The 16,667-nt window shown below is 52.7% G+C and overlaps 1 pseudogene; it reads left to right on the forward strand.

Moving 5' to 3' along the window:
• The first annotated feature begins 11,388 nt into the window (after positions 1–11,388).
• On the forward strand, positions 11,389–12,332 carry LOC149328840 (uncharacterized; annotated as a pseudogene).
• Positions 12,333–16,667: the final 4,335 nt, after the last annotated feature.

The following is a 16,667-nucleotide window of genomic DNA, read 5'->3' on the forward strand; positions in this document are numbered from 1 at the left end:
GTATCCTGCGGCTGAGGTATCTGTTTGAGTGATGCAGTCACAAAACAGTTCTTTGATCAAATCTCTCACATACATGTGCGTTGTGTCAGGAGTATGGTGAGTTGAGACGGTATGGGCCTGAGCCCAGGTTGATCGTGCCCAACGGCCCACGCCCTAAACTGTTTGTGTAGCAAGTGGCATCTGCTCGCACTTCCTAGAACGCAGATTTTAGGCGCCCGTTCGGGGAAGAGCGGCATGCCTCTCCCTCATTGGCGTAACAGAGCGCGGGGATCAGTGGAGGTTGAAAGACGAAGATAGCGAAGCGAGCGCGTGGAGGAAAGCAGAGGAGGAGGGCACGGCGGTAGCGCAAAGGTGGGTTGCGTGGGGCGGCTGCTGAAGGCCCTGGTCTCCCCGGGTGTCCCCAGGCGTCCTGTATGACCCACTGACATATCAAGAGCCATCAAGGTAACAGACCAGGCAGAACTTATGGCAGACCAGTTCACCGCTGCCCCCCAGGCCAACTGCTGTCGCAGCACTCCCCCTGCTGTCCTTCGAGCTCCAGGCTGTCCTGGACCGCTCCAGGCACAGATGGAATCACGCATCACATATTCTGCAACTTGGACGCCCCCGAGAGGATCCGCCTCCTCGATTGCCTCAACACCATCTGGGGCACGACCTCCCTTCCTCGGGATTGGCTCGTGGCTGTGGTGGTCCCTATGCTCAAGTAAAAGAAACGGTCGCGCCTGCCCTCCTCTTACCTGCCCGTGTCCCTGAGATCTGCCGCCTGCAAGACCTTGGAGGCAGTGGCCCTAGCTCGTCTCGAGTCGACTTCTCTGAACAACTTACAGGCTTCAGGCGTTGCAGATGCACGGCGGACTATATTGCTGACCTTGTGTCCATTTTGGAGGATTCCAGGCACTACTGCGACATCGTCACGCTAGTGCTCCTGAATGTCCCGGCAGCCTTCGACTCCCTGCTGCACACCACCATCGAAGAGGCCCTGGACCACCTTGGAGTTCCCGCGCCACTCCGGGAATTCATCCGAGGCTTCCTCCAGGGCCGCACCTTCTGCGGCCGAATTGGTGGTTACCTTAGCCCCCCACGGCCCATCAGAGTAGCGGTCCCACCGCTCCTGAGCCCCTTTCTTTTAAACGTGGATATGGCTGGGTTACCAGCCACTTTTAGGCCAGGTTCCGCCACCAGGTGCACTGTTCTTTCTACGCTGACGCTGGAAAGGAATAATGGTGCCGGGACTTACTTTCGGCAATGCAGTTCTGTGCTTCAGGGCAGAAGTTCAGTCGAGATTAGACATAAATCAGAGAGCTGTTGGAAGATTAGCACTAGGTGCCCACGGCAAAACCACAAACGAGGCAGTACAAGGGGATATGGGCTGGGCATCGTTCGAAGCACGGGAAGCTAAGAGTAAAATGCCATATGAGTGAGTGAGTGAACACTTTATTGTATCTTTCAAGGGATTCGCGGTTGTGAAGTCTCCGTCGTCTTCTCTGGCGCTGGCGACTTGAGGCTTCTCGTCAGCAAGGGTGGGCCCCTATTCCAAGGCTCCACTGAGTCGTGCTGCATCAGTCGCGTGCTTCACTAAGGCCCTTTGGGTCGCGAGCTCGCCGCTGGTGAGCCGACTCTCCCATTGCTCCGCACTCGGGTGTTCGTGTTGGTGGAATGCCTTGTTGCGTTCGCATTCCCACGTGATATGATAAAGTGTAGGTGTGGCATCGCACCAAGGGCAGGTGGCTCTGTATTGTGTCGGGAACATCTTATTAAGTATGTGTAGGTTAGGAAAGGAGTTGGTCTGTAATCTGCGCCAGCCGGTCGCTTCCTCCTTTGTTAGGGCTTTGTGTGGTGGTGGATATATAATTCTAGCTCCCCTATGCAAGTGCAAGGTCTCTGCGTATCCCCCCTCGCAAGCATGTAGGCGGAGCTCCGGAGCATTTGACTGCCCTGCTCGGAATGCGTTACCTCGAGCTAGGCTGTCTGCCCTTTCGTTCCCCACTATGCCCGCGTGGCCCGGGATCCAGATTAGGTTATGCCTGGGTTTCTCCTCGGCGGAGGTTACCCCGCTGAGTATTTTAAGGGCTGTTCTGCTGATCCTGCCCCTCGTGTAGTTCCTACACATCTCCTTCGAGTCCGTCAGTATGTTGAGAGATCGGCCCGTTCTGTAGCCTTCTGCTGCCGCCAGCGCAACGGCAATCTCTTCGGCCTCCGCTGCGCCGGCGACCTTTGCCGTGGCACACGTGATCATGTTTCCTTCCTTGTTTACCACTACCGTCGCGGCTACGCGTTCTCTCTCGCGCGGATATACGGCAGCGTCCGTGTATACGGTGTTGTCTAACTGGGCTAGCGTTCTCTCCACGTACTCGGCCCTCGCTTTTCGTCTGTTTTCGTGAAGATTGGGGTCCATGTTTTTCGGCAATGGTCCTACGTTAATGGTTTTCCTAAGGTGGTCCGGTGGTCCGCGTATCTGTCTACCAGTCCGCTCGTGTCCCGACCCAACCTTCTTAGGAGCGCTCGTCCCGTGGGGGTGCCTCTGAGTCTCGTGGTTTGCGTTCCCAGCAGAGCTTCGGTGAGCTCGCTGAAGGTGTTGCTGATGCCTAGCTGGAGCAACTTTTCGTTCGACGTGTACTTGGGTAGGTGCTGAGCAGTCCTGTACGCCTTCCTGAGAATGATGTCGGCTTGCTCTCTTTCCGCCTTGGTCGTCGCGTGGTGCGGCAGGGAGTACGTGACTCGGCTGACAATTAGGCTGTTAACTAGCCTGAGAGTGTATTCTTCTCTCATTCCATATCTCTTTTGGGAGACTCTGTTGATCATACGGCCCACCTGCTCTGCCGCCTTACTCAGCAGGCTGATGGTGTGGCTGCATTTCCGGCTTCCTTGCAACCACATGCCCAGGATCCTTATCATGTTCTTTTCCGGGATGTTCTGTCCCTCGAGAACGACCTCCAATGTCGCTTGGGTGGGATGCTTGCCGACCATGAAGAGTTCCGACTTCTCCGTCGAGCATCTTAGGCCCCTCTCTCTGGTGTAAGTTTCTATGCAAGTTGCCGCTTCCTGTAGTTTTTCTTGCTTCTCCCCGAGTGATCCTTGGGTGACCCATATCGTGATGTCGTCGGCGTACATCGCGTGTTGGATGCCCTGGATCTCCTTGAGCCGTCTTGACACGTTGAAGAGGACGGGCGATATGACGGATCCTTGGGGTGTGCCTTTGCACGGCATGGGGAAGACGTCGCTTCTCAGCTCGCCCAGCCCCACGGTCGCCGTTCTGTCGCTCAGGAAGGCTCTGACGTAATCGTGCGTTCTCTTCCCGCAGTTGGTGTTGTTGATGCTCTCCATGATGGCCGCGTGGCTTACGTTGTCGAAAGCCCCCTTTATGTCGAGGGCCATGACGACGTTTTCGCCCGCCTTCGGCATCGCCTCGAGCACTTCCTCCTTGAGTTGGAGCAGCACGTCTTGCGTAGAGAGGTTGGCTCTGAACCCGTACATGCTGTCCGGGTACCATTGTTCGTTTTCCAGGTGCGACTGGATTCTCTTCGTGATCACTTTCTCGTACAGCTTGCCCGGGCACGACGTTAGAGATATCGGCCTGAGGTTCTCGATCTGGAGCTTCTTGCCTGGCTTCGGAATCATCACGACGACGGCGTGTTTCCACTCCGCCGGCACTCTTCCCTCTTGCCAGAGCTTGTTGAGGTAGGTCGTAAGCTGATCTATCGCCTCGTCACTGAGGTTCCTTATTAGCGAGTTCCGGATCTTGTCCGCCCCCGCCGCCGTGTTCTTCTTGGCCGATCTTATCGCCTCGACGACCTCCTCTCTCGTGATGGGTCGGTCCATGGCCGGGTTCTCCTCGCCACGGTATTCTTCTCGGTAGCTCTCGACCTGATCTTTGCCGTAGCACTTGATCCGGACCTCTTCGAGTAGTTGTTCGTCCGTGCCTTCGTATTGGTGCACCAGCCGTGCACCTTGCTGCCTTCGGATTTGTTTTTGCTCGGGTCCATGAGGGCCTTGAGGATCTGCCACGTTCTGGCTGTGCTGAGGGTGCCGTTCAGCGAGTTGCTGAATTGCTGCCACCCCTGCCTGGCCAGCTGCGTCGCGTACTGCTCCGTTTGCTTGGTTATATCGGCAATTGTCCTCTTTAGCTTCCTGTTGAGTTTTTGTCTCTTCCACCGCTTGGTGAGCCCGCGTCTCGCCTCCCATCGAGAACCTTGGAAGCGACCACCACATAATAAGGATCTGCACGGTGGCGGACAACGTCAGGAGGAAGATTGGCACGGCTCGGCTGACGGACTGGGACGCCTTCAGAGCGCACTGCAAGCAGCTCGAGGGCGACATCGGTTCTGCGGAAGAGTGGAGCCAACAACTCAGACGAATCCAAGACCTATACACGAAAGAAGTAGACAGAACGGAACAAATGCCATATGAAGAACGCCTGAGGAAATTGGACGATAACAGGTGGGCAGCTAAGGTATGTAAATATTTATACAGAAAGAGCGTTGACTCACAGTAGCGAAAAAGCACTAGAAAACTAACCAGTAAGTATGCCGGTCATGAGGACGGAGAAAGAAAGAACATGAAACGACAGGTTAAAAACGCGGAAGTTAAAAATTGGAAGAACTCAAGGGAAAAGAAACATAGTGTAGAACTATATCGATACTGGAAAGGGCAGATCAGGAAAGAATTTTTCTATGATAACTCAAGAGGCCGTGCCCTACTTTTTGAAGCTAGGTCAGTGTGTCTCAGAACGCGCAGCTACAAAAAGAAATTTGACGTAGAAAATGACACATGTGCAGTGTGTGGTACATTTGTGGAAACAATTGAACATCTCCTAATCAAATGTGATGGTATCCATCCAGATGTCGATGCAGGCACAGTCACTCTTTCTGAGGCCCTAGGCTTTAAAGATAACGATGGTCATGTAAATAAATCTGCAGTGGAGGTTAGCAAAAAACGATTGGAGGATTGGTGGCTGAAAAGCAGAGATGTGGCATAAGGTTAGAATTGCAGGAAACCGTAGGTAAAGATGACGGCGAATCTTAATGAGAATTGCCAACACAGTAAACAAAAAAAATAATGAAGGAAGAAAAGCTGAGCATGGTGGCAATTGCCACCACCCCGTTTCAAAGGGGGCGCTTCCATCCATCCATCCATCCATCCATCCATCCATCCATCCATCCATCCATCCATCCATCCATCCATCCATCCATCCATCCATCCATCCATCCATCCATCCATCCATCCATCCATCCATCCATCCATCCATCCATCCATCCACCCACCCACCCACCCACCCACTCCCCCACCCACCCACCCACCCACCCACCCATCCATCCATCCATCCATCCATCCATCCATCCATCCATCCATCCATCCATCCATCCATCCATCCATCCATCCATCCATCCATCCATCCATCCATCCATCCATCCATCCATCCATCCATCCATCCATCCATCCATCCATCCATCCATCCATCCATCCATCCATCCATCTATCCATCCATCCATCCTTGACGACATGGCCCGCTGGGTGTGGAGTCCTTCCAGGCAGATCAAGTCAGTACGGTCCACCCTCTAGATGGCCTTGAACTTCGCACAGGCCTACCTGACATCAATCCACCTCACCGTTTCCACCACCAAGTCCAAGGCCCTCCACTACTATCCTAAAGGGCGACGAGCACTGTTGACCACCCTGCAGCTTGGCGGAGTGCCCCTTTCATGGAAGGACCAGGTGAGGTACACCGGCCTGCAGATCGACCACCGCTTCTGTATCGCTGTGGAGGAGGCCATCCAGTCCCGTCCGGAGCGCATTGGACAGGCAGTACAGCACCTCTTAGCCAGGGACAATGGTTGCTCCCCAACCTGGGCCGTCCGCCACGACTCTCCTGACGTATGCGCTGCTGCTGGTCTCCCTGCGGCCCACTCGCCTCAAGACGCAGGAGATAGGCCACCGCTCTGTCCTTCGCAAATGCCTGGGCCTGGCTTCCTGTTCTCCCGTCGCGGCCACCAACTAGGAGGCAGGAACCTGGTCGTTGTCTCCTCTCCTCCTGCAGGCCGGCCTGCGGCATATTGACCGTATGCACCATACTCCAGATAGTGCCGCCCTCCTGGCCCGCCTCCGGCAAGCACCGTCCTCCGCAATGGGGCTCTTCAGAAGCACCTACCACCGGCTATTTGGAGACCCCGCGGGCCATGCTGTCATCCCACCATCGCCAGCCAGACAGCCACTCCGGATCTCAGCAGATATACCAGGCTGCACAAACATCGAACGACTGCTGCTGCCCTCCAGCAGGCAGCAGCATCCCTGATTGAGAAGGCCTTGGCCGCCCACTTGAAGGTCTTCACGGGTGGCTCTGTGCTCCCCGCCCCTGGGGAAGCTGCTGCGGCCTGCGTTATCCCGGCCTTTGGTGCTGCGAGATCCTGCCACCTGAGCTTTCCAGCCAGCTCCACCATGGCACAACTGGCGGGGCTGCACTTGGCCACGGACCTCCTGCTCTTGAACCTCAGGTTCCAACCTGCAGTCATCCTATGTGACTCTCGGGCTTGCCCTCTTGCTGCTACAACGCGCCCACGACAGGCAGTTCACCGTAGCCCAGCTGAGAGCTCGCCTTAAGTCCACAGAGGATGCCGGCCTGCCCCTCTCATTGCAATGACTGCCCTCCCGTGTTGCCATCCTCGTGAACGAGGGGATCGGTTAGAAAAGGCTGCCCGCAACGACGCGCCCCAACTCTCCAGCTCTCCTTGAGGTGAAATTCACCCGGCCTGCCCTCTGACAGGCCGTGCTCTCCCTCCACCCAGACCGCCTGGATATAAGTGGCCGCTTCCAGCGACTACCTACCCAGCTCCCATGGCATGACTCCGCACGGGCTCCTTGCGGATGGCAGCTGGCATGCATCGCCATGGAAGGGCCCTCTCCTCCGCCTGTTCCTCCTGCGTAGAAGAACTTCTGGCCCGCCTGCTGTGAGTCTGTCCCACTCTCGACGCGGCCCGCAGCCCCAGGATGAGAGGCTACCGTCTCCTGGGCCTTGCGACATCAACGGACCAGGACTTCCTCTTAACCGGGCCGCAGCCAGATGACAGCCTTCCGGCTCCTGCTGGAGTACCCCAGACAACTAGACTGGCGTCCAGGCTGTAAGGTGGCGGGCAAATCCAAACCGGGATCCTTTGAACCGCCATGCGCCAGCGGCCACTGCGCGCAATGCTGCGACTGCCCCCCCCCTTCCAATTTCCCCCACCCCTGCTCTAAGCAGTGCCCCCGCAAAAGGGTGGCAGAAAGGAGCGTACCTCCCCCCTCCCTCCCCTAGCCTCAAGTACTAGCAGTACCCGCAGCACCAGGGTAGCGCGCGCCGTCTTGTTCTCGCCGATGACGTCACCAGTAAAGTATGTGGCGAGAGAGACGCAAGCAGTCACAGTTGTGGCTGCCGTTGTATCAGAGGTGGCACCGCAGCAGTGAGCGCCGCCGTCCGTTGGCCCAAGGCGACGCTCAGCGGCGGCGCATCACTGTGCACTCTGCCCAAGCCGAAATCCACAGTTGCCTTCAGCTATAATCCCTAGAATCTAGGGACCACACTTCAGCACTGCTTGTTCCGTATGCTGTCGCCTTCGACCCAAACACCGCAGCAGCTGCATAGAGCCCACTCACTAATCCATCAAAGTAACATTATTAAGGCCATCCTTCATTTAAGCTTGTGCGCCAGAGTTTTTTCCTAACGACTGTAGACAGCCAGGTGATACACTCTGAAGGGATTCCCCGCACAGGAATCGTTGCCTGAGAAGAAGCTCAGCTTTTCCAGACATCACCAACTAACAACAATGTTACAAACGGGCCGACAGCAGAGTAGACCGTGGCCAGCGAGCCTGTGGCACAGCCGGGCCAGACACAATCGAGACAAGTGGTATGGGCAAAAGAATGTGTATTTTTTCGGCAGCTTTGGGATTTTATTAACTAACGGAGCATTCCAATCAGCAATCAGGATAATGTGTTTTTTTTTTTTCATGGACCAAGAAAGGCTCTTGTACCGGTAATCTGGATTCATATCTTAGGTTCTTATTTTCTGAGACGGATATTTTGCTCCTTCGCGGATTCAGGGCTGTGCTCTACGATTCGTATCCTGTAAGCTGTCCATTTTCCGCTATCCAATTCACCTCCATTCGGTCCTCTGTCACTGGTCACTCAGACATACCAGCGGTGTAAGGGATCGGTAGTGCGTGCGGGCTCATTACTACCGCTAATTCTTTCTCAGTACCCCGCCGCTGCCGTCTTCAATGGACCCCCCCCCCCCCCCCCTCGACGGGATGGGACGGGACGGTGGGGTGCGCTCGAAGGGAAGAATGACATTTCTTGGGAAGATGCGCGCGCGCGCGCAGGCGCCGGGCCGCTCGGGCGTCCATCGCCCTTTGGGGCTGCTTCGCGTCGGCTGGGCAGGGGAGCGGTGAAAGCTATGTGGCTGAAGGGCCGCCACACGTCGACCCCCCCTTGTCTTAATCCCCTCGTCTTAGCGGACACCAGATATGCGACACAAGCTCGCGACGAACGTCTCGTTCGAAAAGTATGCAGGATTCCCGAGAGGATTAAGCACTGCCGGACGGAACGGCGTCAGGGCGCCGTGACGAGGGGGCAAACGAGATGAGGAATAGCCGGCGCAGCGCGTCTAGCCGCGAGCAGCGAAGGCCCGAGTTGGGTGACGCTACGGGTATCGGTGAGGCGCCGACTAACAGCCTTGGGAAGGCTAAGTCGCCTTGGAATGCAGGTCCGAGCTCGCAGTGTCAGCTACAGTGGTAGCTGCCCGCTTAAGCCCGATAATCCCGAATTCCGAGACGACGCCAAGCACGTGCTCGCACGAGTTTGTTTTGTGTTTGTTTTTATTTTTATTTTGCAATGGAGAGGGTGTTTTGCCCTACGGAGGCTAGAGGGCTGGCCATGCTCTCGATGAGCCAGTCGTAGGAAGAGTGTAGCATGATTGGAAGCTACCAAATGTGGGCCGGGCCTTACGGGCTTTAAAACCGGGCCCCGGAGCAGGAAAAAGGGTTCTGGGCTAAGGTCAGGTGCTATGCATCTTCGGCTATGCCGAGTAGGGGCCTCCCCTAGTGTTAGCCAGTTCCACCTTTTGTTTGTCTTTTTGCTGCTTAATATGTCTCCAGTTCCTAAACTTGTATCTGATGTAAATATCTGTATATAAATCGTCAAGTATTCCCTTTATCCCTGCATCGTAACTCATCGCAAGACCGTCTCTGACGGGGCACCCTTGGTGCGAAGAAAGGCTTCAGTCTTCCAGTTAAACAAACCGCCTCTGGCGAGGCACCTCTGGTGCGAGGAAGGAAGACAAAGAACTTGTGTGAAACTTTACTAGCGGCTTTAAGGAGTCGGTGGTGAGCGACCCGCGCATTGGGCGGTTGGCGGCCGGACCTCTCCATTGGCTAAAATTGGATGCTTTGTGCAGCCAATCGTGAGGGGCATAGCAGCGCTTTGACAACAGCAGGTGACCGGACATGACCACTGGTGACCGGGCTTCCCCATCGGCTGCATATTTCAGCCAATCGGGAGGTCCGTCGCCAATCACCCTGTGGACGGGTCGCTTTTCACAGACGCTTGAAAGCCGCGGGTATGTCTGAGTGACCACTGATGGAGGACCGAATGGACGCGTAATGGACAACGAAAAATGGACATGTTATAGAATGTGGCCCCAGATCGCCGACTGGAATAGCGTTAAGCGGAGGAAGAGGAGGAGAAAAACAAGGAGTGGCTGTCGTCGATGCGAGCGTGGCGTTCGACAATAACGATAAGCAACAAACAGCCCGTGAGCGCACATATGGCCATGACGGAGCAGTTCGTGGCAACCACTTTTGACGGCCAGTACCGAACACCACGTAGCTCGGTGGTGATATGTTAAACCTGCAATTGTGCAACACTACACAGCGGAGTAAATTGCGCGCGAACGTGTTCATAGCGACAGCCTACTATCTCTAGCACCTGCAAAACACGTCTTGTAAAATGGGTTTCACTCTCGCGCCCACTATTCTCAGCAGCAGAAAATCAAAATGGTACACCAAAGCATTACTTTTTCCGGGGCGATGTTGGACGTTGAGCACCATGCGGCATGTGGTAGAAACCACCCGAACAAAAGTGCTCGTTCAGGTTTGCTTCGATTGTTTGGGACCATAACGCATCGTGCTGAATCGTGGGGAAATAGAGAAAGATTCAATGCTGGTTATCCCTGTCAAATTTGTGGCGACATGTGGCGATTAACAAGTGGCTAACATTCTCGCCAACGTCCCTGTGGAGACTCCTATGCGTCGGTTTATACCTCTGTCCCGCTGCGGTGGTGCATTTATATCAGTGCAAGCTAAGGGAGGAGGATTTATATCAGTGCAAGCTCCCCCCTCCCCCCTTCACGGGGGGTGGGGGGGGTGAGTAGAAAATAAACCGTAGCCCTCCACTTCCATCTATCTCATAGGCAATGTGCAATTTCAAGACGTTTAAACCACTACATTTCAGCCATTATGCAGTCGGAGGCACTGAAACATCAAAATCCATTCACAGAACGGACAGAAACCTCGAATATAATCAATAAGCGCAAGGTAAATGACAAGAGCAAGGGTTGCCTGCCCAGGGGTCGTGTTTTGCCTTTCGTTTTCATTTAATTCGGTCCTATGTCATTGGTCGCTGCTCCCAGTGTAGGAGGCGAAGGAATGACGTCATTCTTGAGGTGGCAAAAATATGTGCATGCACTTACTTGCAAATGGGTCCGACGCCATCGCCGTTCTGGTAGACCGACGCCGACGAATGGCGGAACACGACTACGTGTTTGATATGTCTGGGCACCTTCCTCGGTGCTAATCTTGTCTCTGGAAAGAAACTTAGCGGTGGTTCCGCGACGAACCGGTGGAGCACACTGCCGTGAATCTGTGTACTGTTTGTTTGTTCATTCTTCAAAGCTGCCGACACGCGGCTTTATCACTTTGTGATGCAAGACGCGACCAGATTTATCTCGATTGATCGCACCCAGGCGGAGCTGATTCTACGTCGTTCCAGAATGTTGTGTTAACTTCGCACTCCGCATCTCGAAAGTTTGATATCAGCTTTAAATTGAGTATAGCCGAGAGCGGCGGGCATTCTGTTCGACGACCGCCGAGCGCGCTTCTTGCTACGCCGCCGCCGAGTCATTGAGTTCACTGTGGGCGCAACGCCGCCTAATAAAGAGTTTCGTTTGGAAACCGTTTTCGCTCTCTTTCCTGCACGCCGGACTGCCGGTACTAATAATAATAATATTCTTTATTTCACCACCAAAATGTACATGATGGCAGGAAACCCACAGTAAAAGCGGCCTTTTGGACAGCTTGACTCCGCCATGAACACCCAGCCGCTAACTAGTACGTGACATCCGGTGGAGGTGCGGGGTAACCGTTCATGTGCCTGACACCCCATGCAAGCCGTGACGCCAGCCTTGTGCGCTTCACACCAGAGGACGAGTCACCAGTTCACCGAGTCAGCCGACGTCTCCAAGGGGCGCAGCCTGTGTTCGGGACCCTGCGGGACCGCACCCGAAGCGAAAAGACGCTGCTACGAGCACCACAACCTCGCCACAGATGTCGACTCTGATCATACTACAGCAGCCGCGGGGGCCGCCAACTTGCAATGGATCCCTAGGCGAAGATCCCGAAGGATGGTTGGACCAATTTGAGCGCCTGTCATCATTCAACAATTAGAATGATGCGGCGAAAATCGGGGGCGTATTTTTCTCACTGGAGGGCTCAGCACGTACGTGGTACGAAAACCACGAGTCACCCCTAACGACATGGGGGCGATTTAAGAAGGAACTTTTGCAGGTATTCACCAGTGTCGTGAGGAAAGAAAAAGCCGAGCGACTCCTCGAGTCCAGGATCCAGCTTCCGAGCGAGCTCGTGCGCGGTTACGTCGAAGAGGTAATGTAGAAGAACTTCTTGCTGGGCGAGTTGGTGCATAGCTTTTTTGGGATGGCGTTGAGCACACGAACAAACATGCACAGGAAGAGGCAGAAGACAGAAAGAGCGCAAGTGCGCTCTTTCTGTCTTCTGCCTCTTCCTGTGTATGTTTGTTCGTGTGCGCAACGCCATCCCAAGAAAGTCGAAGAGGTGAAGCGCCTCTTGCACCGCGCCGACCCCGAGATGGCCGAGGAAAAGAAAGTTGTTTTTAATGCACGGCGTAAAATAACAACTCTTCGCCTGCATCTTCCGCCAGCCGCCAAAAACCATCGAGGAATTCACGCAAGGAGCCTGCACGATAGAGAAAGCCCTCGACATCCGGACTCGGCAGTGCAACCGCCCTGCTTACATCAGTGCAGTTCGTCCGGACATGACGATCACCACCAGTGATAACTTGCGGGGAAATATCCGTGAAATCGTCGGCGAGGAGCTCCGACGACTGCTGCCAACTTCCGACGGTCCGCCAAACTCCGATTGCCGAGCATCGCACTGTAACCGACCAGCATGCCCGACCTCTCTGCCAAAGCCCCTACCACGTGTCGCCCCGAGAACGACACGCCATACGGAACAAAGTCGAAGAAATGCTTCGTGACGACGTCATCCAGCTATCGAAGAGCCCCTGGGCGGCGCCAGTTGTTCTAGTGAGAAAGGAAGACGGCGCACTTCGATTCTGCGTCGATTACCGGCGCTTGAACATTACAAAGAAGGACGTCTAACACCTTCCCCGCATGGACGACACACTGGACCGGCTCTGCAACGCCGTGCCAAGTATTTCCCTTCGATGGACCTCAAGACCGGCTACAGGAAAACTGAGGTCGATGAAAGAGACATCGAGATCTCTTTTATTACTCCGGATGACCTCTTAGAGTTCAAGGTGATGTCATTTGGTCTCTGTTCCCAGACAGCGGGACAGCTTTCACAGCGGAACTGGCGCAAGTCATCCTGCGTTACAGCCAAACCAGGCACCGGAGGTCAACTGCATACCATCCGAAGACCAACGGACTGGCCGAGCACCCGAACAAAACCATCACCGATATGCTCGCCATGTATGTCGATGCCGAACACAAGACCTAGGACGTAATCCTGCCTTACATCGTCTTCGCCTACAACACCACAGTGCAGGAGACCACCCAGATGACGCCTTTTAGGCTCGTCCATGGCAGGGAGCCCACGACCACGCTAGACGACATGCTGCCCGACGTTCCCGAAGAAGATAACGTCGACGTCGCCGCCTACCTTCAACGCGCAGAAGCCCGAAAACTTGCCCGATTACGGATCAAAGACCAGCAGCGGACCGACACCAGACGCTACAACCTACGAAAACACAACGCGGAATACAAGCCAGGAGACCGAGTCTTGGTTTGGACGCCCATTCGCCACCGAGGATTGAGTGGAAAACTTCAGCGCCGCTATTTCGGCCCACACAAGGTTCTTTGTCGACTAGGTTAACTGGACTATGAAGTCGTCCCTGAGGAAATGACTGCACCCCAGCGATGCCGCGTACGACCAGAAGTAGTCCATGTCGTCCGCCTAGAGCCCTATCGTGCGCGCTAAAGGACACTATGTTTCCACACCCGGTGTTTGCTTTGCCTGATTACTGGTTTGCTTACCTCATTCTGGTCTCTTCACGATTGACGTCAGGAATAAATGTAATGCAAACGAACTGAATCATTGTAAGATGACGACCTAGACCTCCACGAAGTGCTTGTCAAATGAGTGCGACTTTCTTGGGCATTCGTAATCGCACTTAACGTTTTAAGGCGCTTTGAACACATTCGGAGAGTTTCCAAATTCTTAAGTTGGCTTCTCCGAAATTGACTTTGCCTAGCTAATGGAGGAACAAGCAGCCTTCTAAGCAGGAATTATAAGCTCAGCGCGTGAGTTTCTCGATGTGGTTTCATTAGTACAGGCCGACTTATCTCAAGTATAAGAACTCAACGACTGCGATATATTTCGTGTTTGAAAACTGCATGTTCTGCAATTAGTTGGCTAAAGTGCATAGTGGAGAACGTTAAGAATCTGGAAACTCTCCTTCTGTGCACGAAACGAACTCGCAGAATTTTCTCACAGTGTGCTGACTCCAGCAGTGATTTCTTTGCTTGAGGTGTATTTAGTATCCTTGATATCGCATATAAGTTGGTTTGTTATGCTGCAGAGCGTACGCAAGAAATGATATTTCGCGAAACTGTCGGTTGGGTAGAACGGCGTCCGCCCTCTATCTGCTGTGAGATTGTGGCGCAGTATTACGATGTAAACTTTTTTTTACAATTTCACAAATGATGGGCATCTTGCAAAAAGATATTGATTCCAGGATCCTCCGGCTGTACGTATGTGGTGCAGGTAGGGGCTTATTAATTTTATTTCCTTTTCGGTTGCCCCAACCTATTCTTTGTTCACTTGAGTCCTGGAATTTCGATGTTGCTTTTTACATCAATTATGAAACCCTGTATGAAATAGCGCTGAGAAGAATTAACTGCTTGTATATTGTACCGGAAAAGTGACAACTTATCTTTCTTAACGCCCGAATATGCTATTTAGAGCCAAATATATTTGTTGTCAATGGAAACAAAATGTGGCGTCTGAAAGGATTACGTGCGCAAGCTCAGTTGGCGCTACCCTACAGTTTCATCTTTGTTTATTTGCCTGGTTTTCCCTTGTACTGTTGAAAGTTGCCCCCCTCACCTTTTTTTTTAAATACACCGTCAGTCGATAAAAAAAACTACTCTGTTGCTTCTACTTTCTATAGTTCTTGTCTTTCTACGCCGAAAAACTGGTTTGAAAAGCAAGCATTTCGAGTGTTCTTAAGCGCCAATTATGACCAATGCAACCCATCAGCCAGAACTTCCCTTTCAATCAGAACTGTAAGCACAATTGCATCTACATCGGAACTTACCTAGTGGCGGCAGCAGCCATCTGCCCAAGTTGCCATGGATTAATCGTTTGTGAGCCTTATAACGGCAACAGGAGCCGTCTATGCCGCTCTAATAACGCCTGCTGAAGCGTTCTGATTAACGCCTCAGCTTGTACAAACTGTTTCAGCCGAAATGTACCTTGTTGGCGGTCGTACGCTCCTTGTATCTTGTACTGTGCGCTTACGGCACTTTCTCGCAGTCTGATAGGATGTTTTACAGTGGGTGGCGTTTTGTGCACTTACCATTAAGTGGTAATTGTATTGTAATTGTCATGTTGTTTTAAAATTCGTCCAAAAACTGTAGTCGCTGAGCTTACGAGAGCTGATTATTATAGATTTCTGCAATGAGATGAATGAAGGTTGACTGAACGCTAATTATTTGAAACTCTCTTAATTCGAACTTCCGGTTTTTCGAAACTGACACTTTCGTATAGTCAGTGCCGCGTGCATTAAATACCAGGCTCCTGTTAACTACAACTGCAGATAATTCGAACGAAGTTTCGGCCCTCTTCGAGTTCAGTTTACCGCGAATGTCATGTATTACATTTACAGCATGAAGACAGCAGGCGCTACAGTGAAGATTAGAGTAGAAAATATTTTATTACTAGCTCATCGAAGCTGTGGCCTTGCTGTGTGCAACTGTACAGCGATACGGCTGTGCTTTTGTGAAGCATTTACAAGCGGCGATGTTGTTTTCACCGCCGTCAACTGCTGTATGGCAGTGTCGTCGAGCCATCGTAAACGAGTTCTTCGAGCTGAGGTTACAGCTGTGTGACGGTCGCAGTGGCTTGTAAGCCTTCCTTTGAAGGTACCCTGTAGTCGTACAGGCGACCACAAAAGTTCTATACACACGGAAAGCCCAGAAATGCCTAATTACTAGGAATTCTGAGCATGCAGTCGGGAACTATATATGATACGCTCTGCACTACCCTTAGTGACCTGCACACCGAGTTTCCCAATGTAAGGCTACGCACTTCTGGGATGCGAGGAAAGTCATCTTTATTCGTGGCTTCCGTGCTATAGGAGAACGTGTGTGGGAACCTCTGTGCAGACATCGCTGTGAAGATTTGCGGACTTCCCCCCGCAAAACTGCGGACAACTTGTACATTCCCTGACGTCATGGAGAAGATTCGACGGCTTGCGGCAGGGTGGCATATTCTTACTTACTCTTTTAACCAAGAGAAAAACAAGCACATTGTGCATCAGTGGTTCATTTCTGCTCCTGGCGGTCATTATGGAATCGGCGCGGTGAGGCATAAGGGTATACTAAGAATTAATTAAAACCTTTATATTTATTCTCAGAATTGAGATGATCATTTTTCAGCACCCTCAGTTATGGCGTACAGATACGTGCACGCAACTTTTTTTTTTATTTGCTTCGGGATTACTTCTGGCGTACAATGTGACGAGAAAAGCTGCAGCTTAAATTTTATATCCTTTGCCGAATGTCACCTAGGACCATTCTAAGCCAGGCATGTGAAATGAACCCAGGGAGTTGTTCTCAAGATCGATGTCTTTAGATTTTATGTAAGCGCCGATGTGTCCCCGGAATCTGTGTGTATTTGTTTTGCTGGTACCAAATTTTCAGGATTCCTAAACTAAGCTGAATTTTTTCTATAATTATTTCTCATTACAGAAATGAGTGACCAAAAGAATAATCGACGCCTCAAAACGTGTAGAGTCAAAATGTGGAGATATCAGGACCCGAAAAACACTGCATAAGTAATGATCAGAGGCGGTCGAGCTTCTTTGTGTAGAGTTCAGCCATACTGCTCACAAGCACCTGTTTTTACAGACACGTGGTAGATTGAAAG

The sequence above is a fragment of the Amblyomma mixtum genome, chromosome 9, assembly GCF_055824585.1.
Source record: "Amblyomma mixtum isolate Tamu chromosome 9, ASM5582458v1, whole genome shotgun sequence".
Classification (NCBI taxonomy): Eukaryota; Metazoa; Arthropoda; class Arachnida; order Ixodida; family Ixodidae; genus Amblyomma; species Amblyomma mixtum.